The sequence below is a fragment of the Petaurus breviceps genome, unplaced genomic scaffold (assembly GCF_028583685.1).
Source record: "Petaurus breviceps papuanus isolate PSGF00001 unplaced genomic scaffold, PetGlider_PUasm1.0 90723, whole genome shotgun sequence".
NCBI classification, from domain to species: Eukaryota; Metazoa; Chordata; class Mammalia; order Diprotodontia; family Petauridae; genus Petaurus; species Petaurus breviceps.
Window position 1 is genome coordinate 10889853 of NW_027187323.1, and position 8893 is coordinate 10898745.

The 8893-nt window shown below is 38.7% G+C and overlaps 1 pseudogene; it reads right to left on the reverse strand.

The window, feature by feature from the left end:
- Nucleotides 1-1439: 1439 nt before the first annotated feature.
- On the reverse strand, nt 1440-3596 carry LOC138145105 (heterogeneous nuclear ribonucleoprotein K-like; annotated as a pseudogene).
- Between the last annotated feature and the right edge of the window lie 5297 nt (nt 3597-8893).

Genomic DNA, 8893 nt, shown 5'->3' on the forward strand with positions numbered 1-8893 from the left:
TTCTTAGAAGTGGAGGAGAGAAAAGAGAGCATACCAGGCATGAGGGACAAGTGGTCTAAGAGCATGGAGATGGGAGGTGGTATGTCATGTATAAGGAGTAAGCAGGCTAGAATGGCTAGATTGTAGAGAGTGTGGAGGATATTAATGTGCAACAAGTGTAGAGAGGTAGGAGTGGACTCAGTTATGAAAGTCTTTAAATGTCTAACGAGGGAAGTTATACTTGATCCTACATGCCTCAGAGAACGATTAGAGTTCGTTGAGGAGGGGAGTGACCTGTGGTCAGAACTGTGTTTCAGAAAAATCAGTTGAGCAATTATATGAAGAATTGATTGGAGTGGGGAGACACTTGAGAGATAATTTAAAAACCTTTGCAGAAGTGTAGGAGAGGTGATGTTTGACATGAATTGGTATGGTGACTTGTGAGTGGAGAATAGAACAGATACATGAGGCAAAAGAAATGGTGTGCTGGTCGGGAGAGATTGTTAAAATTTCAGTGTGAGCACTTACACCTCAGAAATCGATAATCACTACAGAATGGGACTTGTTTGAGTTATTATGTAATTGATTACCTATACTTGAAACATCAATAATAAAGATTTAATCTAAAACTGTGTTTACTTGCATTTTTTTCTAGAGAGCCTGCTTGTTAAACATTTACCATCACACTTTTGTAATGCTCTATAAATGCTGAGTAAGCTCAGGAGTGTCAGAGGTTCAAGGGAAGAAGTTGTGAAGATGATAATGATCATCATCATATAATGATGATGATGATGATGATGATGATGATGATGATGCTAACTCCTAGAATTTATATAACACTTTTGCAAAGTTTTGCAAAGTGATCTATATTCATTATCTCATTTTAGCCTCACAGTACCCCCAAGCAAGATATTTTTTAAAAATAACTAGACTTCCAAAGTTGTTAAGCAGACAACTTATAAAAGAAAAACAAGTAGAACTCCATGAAATGGGAAATTAAGAACTCATTAGGTTCAGCGTATGGGGATTCCTGAAGAGCCCCCAAATGGTCAGTCAATAAATATTTACTTAAGTGAATAATTTATGCCAGGGACCAGGCTAAGTGGTGGGTAACAGTCTAGCTCTCGTGAAATTTGAAGACATAAGAAAGAAATGTTAGGTACCTAACATTGGTAATGATAAGACTTGGAAAAGTGTTTAGCTGGAATCTTTTTTTAGGTTCACTAAATTTATTTTTTAAATCATAAAATGTTTCTTACAAAAGAGCATTACATTCTGCACACTGCTCTGAATGGATGCCAGGGACACATGGACTATTGATACTCTTTCTCCCCTGTCCCACTCCCCCCCCCAAAAAAAAAATAAAATTACAGTGACCACAAAGCAAGGTGTTCACAATAGTTATAGGAGGGGAAAAATTATAATTTTTTTTACCACCAACAATGAACAAAAATAATATTCACTCTGCTGCTGTTTCAAAATTTCAATGTTAGTTTTGCACGCCCTTCCCCCCCCACCCTGTTTGTAAGGAACTAAAACATTACATCTGGTGAACAGCAAAGATTTCACTACACCTCAAATGCAGAACACCTATGAAGCCGAGTAATGTTGGCTTTTTAAACAGAAGCAGATTAAAAAAAAAGATGCAGGACTCCTTCAGTTCTTCACTAGTCTTAGAAAAACTTTCCAGAATACTGCTTCACACTATAAAAAAGAAAAAAAAATATCTTGCATTAGAATCCTTCAACATCTGTATACTTCTTCACACTGTTTTGCAGTAAATACTGTGCATTCTGTATCTGGTCCTGTGTTCCTGTAATGGTAATAATTCGACCCTCAGATCCTTCCAAAGGCTCATCAATTTTGATTGATGTTCCGGATTCATGACGTATTTGTTTGATTCGCTGACCACCTTTGCCAATAATAGATCCAGCCAAATCTTTGGGAATAGTTACTTGTGTTGTAATAATGGGTCCACCAAGATCACCATATGAGCCACGGCCCCCTGCATAGGAATAGTCATATCCAGAACCACTCTGTGGTTCATAAGCCATCTGCCATTCGGAAGGACTCGATGTATCTATTGCAGAGTCCCAAGTCTTATCAGCACTAAAACCAACCAGGCCATCATAACGGTCACCAGGCCTTCCTCTTCTGTCATAAGCCATAAGATCTCCTCCTCTAGGTGGTGGTGGAGGAAGAGGAAGATTTTGAGCTCTGCTACTGCCCCTGCCACCACGTCCGGGAGGAGGTGGAGGGGGTCCTCTGCGAGGGCTCATGTCATCGTAATCTCTTCTAGATGGGGGCATTGGATGCCCACCATGACCTGGGGGCATGCTATCAAAGCCTCCTCTTCCACTCATGGGAAACCCCACAGGGCATCCTCGTCGATCATCAAACGTCATTGTGAAACCATCGTAGTTATAGGTTTCATCATAGAAATTGGAATCATAGGGCTGTGCACGTCCTTTGATGGAAGACTCAGATATAAGATCCAATATGATCTTTATGCACTCCACAACCCTAACAGGTTTTCCCGCGATAAGAACAACTCTATCCGTGGAATGAGGACAGCATTCCTGGAAAAGCTTGATAGTTGTCTGAGTATTCTCTCGAAGTTCTTTGATTTTAGCACCTTTAGCCCCAATAATTCCTCCTGCCAGACACTGATGAATCAACAATTTTAACTCTCAGTCAAAGTCGCTTCCTTTATAGTGCTGGTAATTTTAGCATTCCACAGCATCAGATTCCAGCGGGAGCTGGCTGGTTGCAGTGGGTGATGGCAACTGCAGGACCTCTTCCAAGGTAGGGATGATTTTCTTCAGAATTTCTCCAATTGTTTCAATATCTGCACTGATACTCAATATGCGCTCGGGGCCAGGGCGGCCAGGTAGCACAGCGAGTAAGAGCACCGGCTCCAGTGCTGAGAAGACCTGGAGATCGAATCCCGGGCTCAGACACTTAGCACACACCCAGAAACACCTGGCCTTGTAACCTTGAGCAAGTTGCTTAACCCCAATTGCTTAGGGGCGGCCAGGTGGCTCAGCGAGTAGGAACACCGGCTCCAGTGTCAGGATGACCTGGATCAAATCAGGGCTCAGATACTCAGCACCACACCCAGAAATAACTGGCCTGTAACCTTGAGCAAGTTACTTAACCCCTATTGCTTAAAAAAAATATGCGCTTGGGGCCACTGCTGTCTGGTACTGAAACACTGGCATTGTAGTCTGTACGAAGTGCTTTAATATTTTTGCCTCCTTTCCCAATCACTGCTCCAGCATTCTTGCTTTGAAGCAGCAGTTCAACCATCTCGTCAGTGTTTCTAGATCTTTTAAAGGCCTGCTCTTCCTCCCTATCTTCAGCAGGGCGCTTACCAAATTCACCATTGGTTTCAGTATTGGGGAAGGTTTCTTCTGGCTGCTCAGTCTCCATTTTCTCAGATTAAATGGGTAGACAATCAATATTATATATCTTTGCAGGGCAGAACTGAAGTGTTCTGGGCGGGATCAACAACTGACACCCTATTGCCGCAGTAGCCGCAGGAAGATGCCTTCTCCTCTACACCGCTGCTGCCCCAGTCCATCCGTCTGAGCTAAACAGAGAGCGAGCGCAGGCCCCTCACTTAGCTGGAATCTTGATGTAGCAAAGTTGTTGTCTTTTAGGAGAGATAACTTGTTCCCTGAGAGGTAGCACAGTCTTACAATGGCTAATGAAAATATGATGAGAGGGGACAGGGAAAGACTGTTTCCTCACTCTGAGTTGAGGACCAGTTAACCACTCACATCATAAATTTTTGACAGGAGACTTGTTTATGTATGGATAAAGTTAATCCTTTTTTTTACTTAATTTTCTTTCTTTCTTTGGTTAATTACATTGTTTTCTGCCTTAATTACTTTTGCTACTAGATTTGTCTTTTATATAGATTTGTCAGTACAGACTGTAGTGTATGGGAGCTCAGTCTATGAGTTACATAATTAAATACCCCAGACACCCTACATTGACCCTGGGAATGTTATCAAGGAATTACAGGACCAGAATAGGGGTTGGAGAGAGTAGTTGATATGCAGTTGTGAGAGTAGTTCAGCAAGATTCTGAGGTCCATCTGTTTCAGTTTCTTCTCAATTATGATTATTGAAAACTGCCAAATGTTGACAGAGATTTATTGGGAAATTAAGAACATGTAAAACAATAACACATTTTTTTATAAAGTAGATCTTTAAGACATTTGGAGAATAGTGAACTTAAGAAAATCCCACTTGTTTTGATGAGTCATCTGAACAAATGAATGACACGTGTTTATATGGATTGTTTCTTTAATAGATTCAGAGGTTCTTAGAACCAAAGAAGCCCCTGCACTGATGGCTGTCTTCAATATCCATTTCTGTATCTCTTCGCATAGAATTTCCTCCAATGGCATTTGGACTCTCAGAGGTTTGTTCTTTCTCTGATCTAGGGGAGAAGAAATCCTTGGCTTGACAGGTTTATCTTATTCGATAGCAATATGAACATTACAATTTCATATGATGGAAATCAACCAGAAATGAGAAGTAGCTGAATATACTGATTACCCAGAAAATGTCTGAAGTTATGAAGTTTGCCTTCTATTTATCATAAAAGGCAGAATCAAACCAGTGGGACATCCTGGGCATAGAATGTATAAGCAGACATGAGATAACTTTAATATAGTCACATAACATAGTATAACCACAACTAAGTTTTCCCATTATATGCTTTCTTATAATGTTCTATCTTAGATAATAGAAATTATTTTCCCCAAGTATTATGAAGAATTTTTTTAATATAAGCAATCTCTCTCAATATATCAAAATAAAGATGAAATAACTTTATACATCTTATTTTATAATCCTTTACACTTATGATGAAGGTTATAGAATTTTAGAACTAGAAGGAACCCAAGAGTTCATCTTATCCAACCCCTTTGTTTGAAAGGTCATTAAATGGATAGAGGCTTAGAGAAATTCAGTGACTTTGCCCAGATCATACTGCTAGTAATCTCTCTAGGGAGAGCAGAGATTGAGCCTATGTTTTCAAACTCATACATCAATGCTATTTCCACTATGCCATCCTTTTCTTTTCTACCAGCTTTGCTCCTGACTGTCTGTGATTCACCATCATGACTTAGCTACTCTCACCCTGGGAAATCCCCCTTTCCCCTGCTATCTTCTTACTCTTGAAGTTCTCACTGCTTCACCACCACTCCTTTATCTATTGATGAGTTCCTTCTGGAACTTCTATTTTAAACAAGTTATGAGGCTGAGCAGCCTTCACTCCTTTCCCAGCTCCTCTGCTGCCTCATCAGATTTACCGCTATGCCTCAGCTTCCTGATCAAAGGGAAACTACCTTTGTCCCTGTGGTCCCCTCTTCTCGTTTTTGAGTTCATCTTGTAGTTTCATTTTCAAGGAAGTCTCAAGTCAGACATGATTCTCTTCCCTCCTTACTCTAATCCTGACTCTCCAGACTTTGCTACTATTCTCCCATGTGGGTAACTTGTCTCTTCCTAAATCCAGTCAAGTCAAATCAGCAGGTGTGTATTAGATGCTTATTATGTAGCAGACACTGTGCTAAGTTCTAGGAAGAAACATATATGAAGAAAGAAAGATATTCTTGGGGTGCCTAGGTGGCAGAGTGAATACAGCACCAGCCCTGGAGTCAGGAGGACCTGAGTTCAAATGTGGCCTCAGACACTTAACATAAAACTAGCCGTGTGACCCTAGGTAAGTCACTTAACCCCAATTTCCCTACCTTTCCCCCTCCAAAAAGCAAAACAACAACAACAAAATATATTCTTTGTCTTCAAGGATCTTGCCTTCTCATGAGGGAAGACAATGCATAAGAGAGAGCTAAAAAGAGATTAGGGGAAGGGTTGTGGGGCACTGGCTGAGAGAATGTGGTAGAGAAAATCCTGCAGAGATGCATCAACAATACAGATTCAAGAGGAATGCAGACATAGTTAAACTAGGTTTCCTTAAAATGGAGGTTCTGGGAAAAATCATTTAATCAAAGAGAGAGGCAACAGGGGTGAAAGATTTTCCAATATGAGATGTAGTCCTGGGGTGGAGAGAACTTTCAGGATGAAGAGGTTTCTATGGCATTATAGAGAAAGTCCTATGGAGATAAGCCAGTAGTATAGAGAAGAATGAAGAGGATTAAGAAGGAATGAATTCCTTCTTAAATGCCTTATTATAGTATGATTTCTTGAAGGCTATGCAGGTAAAGGCAACATGATATAGTAAAGAAAGAGCTCTGGAGCTAGAATCAGATGCTGTGGGTTTAAATCCTGTTTCTGTCATGTATTCTATATGGGACCATATGCAACTCTTTGCTTCTTCAGACTTGCATTTCCTGATCTTGAAAAGGATGAAGCTAGATGCATGTTCCCAAAAGTTCCCTTTCAATTCCAAGTTTATTATCTTACTTCAAAGTCTTGTAGTTCTTGGCTATCTGGAAATAATTCTGGATATTGGCTCAGTAACAAGGCGTCTATCACCCAGTGCCAGCCTAGCCAAATTAATTTATTCAACTTCCAGGATTAAGCTTCTCTGAACTTTGCTAGGCTGGCACTGTAAAAGATGCTTTGTTACTGGGAAATTCTTTTTTTGCTTTTTTTTTTTGCTTTTTTGCAGGACAATTGGAGTTAAGTGACTTGCCCAAAGTCACATGGCTAGTAAGTGTGTCAACTGTATGAGGTCACATTTGAACTCAGTTCCTCTTGACTCCAGGGCCGGTGCTCTATTCACTGCGCCACCTAGCCACCCCTATGGGGAATTCTTGAAAGCTAGAGGAGTTAAGAACAACATCAGTAAAGAGGATAGGTCTTTATGAAACATTAGTTCTTTCAAAGAATCAAAGCTGATTAAAAGGAGACCTTAATAAATTAAATGTGTGGATATATGATAATTCTATAGTGTCATAAGTTTTACTTTTTTTTAAATTAATATTCTAGTATAATCAAATTAAACATGTAACTGATAATAATTCTGCTTGTCCTCTAATTTCAAAGAACTTTATCCTGAAGTTGGAATAGCCCATGTCAGTGATTTTTAAGGGCAAGAATAATGTTTGTTTGTTTGTTTTTATCAGTTCATATTTCCCACATGAGTAGGTGCTAAAGAAGTATTTTTTGAATGGGATAGAAAGTGTTTTTAATAAAATCTATCAGGGAAATTTATACCTTGGCTTTATTTTTCTATCTGGTAATTTCTAGTGTGTAGCTAATGTGTGGGACTGTACCGCTAGGCATTCTTTTTGAAAGTAGTAAATGTGACATTTAATTTTTAAACGTATATCTAGATTTTAAAATAGGTTTCTTTCTTCAAGTGTTGTTTCTTTTTTCAAGTTCTCTCTTTTACCCTTCTCAACCACTTCTCTAAAGTAGCCTGGAACTAAAAAAGAAGTCTCATAGTAGGGATGTGCTGACTACAAACTTTTTTTGTTTGTTTGTTTTTGGTGGTGTATAGTATAAGAACCAATATATGTGTATAAACATATGCCTGTAAATGTTATATGAAATCAGTTCTTATTCATACTTATATAAGTATCTATGTAAGTATGCACTTATATATGTATACACACACACACACACCCCACAAAGCTGTGTTCCTCACCAGCTCTGCTTTCTTGCTACCTCACTTGAAATGGAAATATGGCTCTGAAGCCTTCACACAATATTCCATACTCTCAATATAAATACAAAAGCTGTAAAAGCATTACCCTGTAATGTAGGTGAGGTTCCCTGTTGGAGATTTAATAATAAAGGTACCCTTGTATGCTTGAAATTTCAACACGGGAACCTGAAAGCTGTAAGAAGCAATGTAAACTCATTTAAGATATAAGATCCTCAGGCATTTTAATAGGATTCTTGGGCATCCTGTCCTACATAAAAGCACAGGAATGAAACAGTTTCAATGCCGAATCTTTTATTATTTGTTAAGAAAGTAGAAAATATTACTTTATATCATCGTGAAAAAATTGCTGTGGGGTTACACTTCCCAGAGTAAAGTTTCTTTAACAGATTATTTTTCCTACTTGTAAGGAAAGCTCTCGTTACCATCTCACCTTTTATGAGAGAGTCAAAAACCCGGAATAGGCCCATTTACATTGCATCACATAGTTTGGGGTCTGGGGTATAGAGCCCTTCAATCTTCTCCACATTTTGCTTACAAGAAATTTTCTTATGTGTACCCTCATAATCATGGTAATGCAGTTTTAGGGCCTTAGAATATATGGCCTCTCACTTTTATCAAAATGATTGGATTCCTTCTTCTTCCCCCACCTCCATGCAAAGCATGTACTTGGTTTGGGTGGCTTTAAAGCTCCTTCCTCGCAGCCTCCCAGCATAAGTGGAGTGGATCATATATACTCACAAGTAGATAATACTATGCCTATTTTATGAAGCTTTTTCAAAAGGAAGACATTTGTGCTAATGGAGTTTCAGAGATAGAGAAAAGAAACTGATGAAGCCACTGAAGTATTTAGATGGTCAAGAATGCCTCTCTAGGATAAATGCATTAATCAAAACTCAGAACACCTAAGTCAATTTATGCCTTTCAAACGGAAAAATTTGAAAAGGTATACCTTTGAGATTGGATTGAAATATAAATAATTTGCTCCCCCAAAGTTCTAGTACTCACTTAAAAATAATTGCAATGATAATAATGCTAACACTGATATTGATATAACCGTGCCTCTTTTTTAGTGGTAAATAGAATTTAGGTTTGTTTTTTTTAAGACAAAGTCATTTTTTAAAAGTAGAAAATCACTAACTTAAAAGTGTGAGACCAGACTCCTCTCAGAATATTTTTTTCCAGTATTGCTGGAATCTTTAAAAACTCCAGTATCCAAAGTCTCTTTGAAATCCATAAGACTGTATATAACAAGCTACCTTGGCTCTAG